This window comes from Lutra lutra, chromosome 2 (genome assembly GCF_902655055.1).
Source record: "Lutra lutra chromosome 2, mLutLut1.2, whole genome shotgun sequence".
NCBI lineage: Eukaryota > Metazoa > Chordata > Mammalia > Carnivora > Mustelidae > Lutra > Lutra lutra.
This window is the reverse complement of record NC_062279.1, coordinates 74,508,186-74,511,400: the sequence shown is the minus strand read 5'-3', so window position 1 is coordinate 74,511,400 and position 3,215 is coordinate 74,508,186.

Below are 3,215 nucleotides of genomic sequence, written 5' to 3'. Positions count from 1 at the left end.
GACCCTGAGATCATGACCTGAGCTGAAGGCAGCGGCTTAACCCACTGAGCCACCCAGGCGCCCCAAACAAGATCATGTTCTGACGCTCCAGGTTGACATGAATTTGGGGACACTATTCAATCCAGTACAAGAAGTATGTTCCTAACTTATCCTGACTTTTGTAATGTCTTCAAGAGGGCTTTATTGTAAGAACTAGGATTTGGGCCTAAGAGGGAAGAAAGCAAAATGGCTGGGAGCTCTGTTCATGAACTTTTAACTCCATGGATTCGTCTTCCCAGTTGTATAGCGTTGGAGGCCACACCCTCTTCAGTTGATCATTTTCTCATCTACTAAACAGGGAGTAGTACTTCACAGTGTTTGGGGGAAGATTAAGTGGAGTAATACAAGCAACACACTTAGTCTGGTACCTGGCCCAGAAGGACAGGGCCTGGTTCACTCAAAGGAGCCTGACCAGTGCTGTAGGCGGGGTGAAGTGGGGTTTTATGTTCACATAAACAAAGATCATTCATCCTTTTCATCTAGCTCCAGGCTACAAGCACTGTTTGCAGAGCCATTTGCATTGTTTTCACTAATCATTTTGCTAGTGAGATTTCTCCATGTCTGGTTGTTCAATACTAACATGAATGATTTACCACCATTGGTAACCCGCATTCCTTAGAAATGCTGGATCACGTGTCATTGTCCTTCAATGTCTAGCACTTCAGTTTGCCCATCGACTTCATAACACTTTATTGCTGAACCCCCTCCCCAGAACAACTGCTTAAATTTGGCAAGAATACTATTTAAATATATAAATAAATAATGCCTTAAGTTTTGTAAATGTAATACATTATCTTATAACTCTTACAGGTAGAAAACCTGGTATTTTATACCATTTTTTTAATAAGAAAATTGATGTTCAAAGTAGTTCCATGACAGAGTTTTTGTTTTGTTTTGTTTTGTTTTTGAAATAATCTCTACACCCAACCTGGACCTTGACTTACAACCCTGAGATCGAGTCACATGCTCTACCGACTTGAGCCAGCCAGACAACCCAAAGTCTATATGACAAATGCAACACTTCATTGTATCCTGATCAGTAGAGATGTTCTATATCTTCCACAGTGCTTGGCTTTTACTGTCCGTATTCTAGGTGTTCATTGTTTATCATCTGGTAATGAAAAATAAACAATCTTAATATACACAGTCTGTGGCCGTAACTATTTTATCCTAAAGAAAACTCACTATTCTGCCTTAGAATATACTTAAAAGTTGGCCGGAAGTTATATTGTCAAAATCTGGTTTGTTAACCCTCAATTTTGTTAGCTTGCTGTTTTCCAGTATGCTATAATGGGAAGTTTGAAGGGGAAGTGAAAATTTGAACCAACCCTTTGTTACTCATGATGCACTTTTACTTTTTTTTATTTTTTACTACTTTTTAAAAATATTTTATTTATTTATTTGACTGAGAGAGAGAGATCACAAGTAGCCAGAGAGGCAGGCAGAGAGAGAGGGTGAAGCAGGCTCCCCGCTGGGCAGAGAGCCCGATGTGGGGCTCGATCCGAGGACCCAGGGATCATGACCTGAGTCGAAGGCAGAGGCTTAACCCACTGAGCTACCCAGTCACCCCTATTTTTTACTACTTTTTAAAAGTTTATTTTCAAGTAATCTCCGCACCCAGTGTGGGGCTCGAACTCACAACCCAAAGATCAAGAGCTGTAGCTCATCTGACTGAGCCAGCCAGACTCCCTAATGCATTTTTTTTTAAGATTTTATTTATTTGAGGGTGAGAGCACAAGCAGAGGGAGTAGCAGAGGGAGAGGGAGAAGCAGGCTTCCCGCTGAGCAGGGAGCCCAGTGCAGGGCTGGATCCCAGGACCCTGGGTTCATGACCTGAGCTGAAGGCAGATGCTTAACTGACTGAGCCACTCTGGCGCCCTCTTCTGGTGCATTTTTATATCATGAGTCCAAATTCTTGTATCCCATTGATTTTGTGGAGCAATGTACTAATATAGCACAAGAATGTAGTACTCTTTGACATTATGTTCACAGTCATCAAATGGGCAAATAGTCATTGGATTTTAAGTGACTTGAAGAATTTCTGTATGCTATTGCCTGTTATAAAGTGCAGGCATAATTAGGCAGGCAGGGAATTTCACAGAGTGACTCATAACATTAGGACAAATTACGCGTTAATTTCAAATCTCTGGAAGCCCAAGGTTGTTCATCAACTCCCTGAACCTTGAGAAGATTTTATTTAAATCTTTTATTTATTTATTTTATTTAAAGTGCCCTAGAATGGCCACTTATAACAAGTTGCACATGCTTTAGATTTGGTATTTAGGCTCTACCTGTGTTCTAGAGTGTATCTATACCATCCTTTTGGTTCGCTTTATGGGTAAATACAGTGGTTTCTGTTTACAACAGCTACATATGACAAGGAAATGCTTCAAAAAAGATCCCAGCGCATGTGTGGGAGCGACAATAGCAGGCTGTACCTGCGTCTTCTGAATTCAGTGGAAGATGAACTGAGAACTCATTTCTCCACGTCTCATTTCTGTGCCTCTGATATGTTAGCCTGGTATTCCACTACATATAAAATTTTTAACGGAACACAGATTTCATGAGTTTGTGGCTTTCCTGAACTTCCTTTTAAAAAAAATCCTGGATGGTATTGCAGATGAAAATGATCTCCATTACTTTTTAAACTGCACTTTGTGAAATAAAAATATAAACATTTCGGAACATTCATTCTAAAACCCCAGGAATGTTGATACTAATAGAAAACCACAGAGATTAAGCAATTTAGAGATTTGGAGTAAATAGGCACCACTTGGCTGTGGGTTTGGAAAAGAGAAAGCATTTCAGCACATGTTCTGCCACAAACTATTTGGGAGTCTTAAATCAGAGCGGCAGAATTCCTTCTGAAGAGGACAAAAGAGAGACTTCCTCTCATTTCTATTGGTTTCTGCATGTGGGACCAATATGGGCAATGCAAAGTTTAAACAGATGCAAATGGTGAGGGGAGGGGGCAAAGCCCTGCCTCGTTTTACATATTTCTCCACCTCCAGATTGAGTTTAAGTCTCCCCTAGAAGCTTCCACAGCCGACTGCCACTAAGTTACAGCACGCTTGAATGGTTTACTTCACCAATATTTGCTTATGGAAATAAAGGGGAGTGTCAGGGGTGGGGGAGGGGGAGGAGGGGAGGAGGGGTTTGCGACCGAGGGAGGCTCGA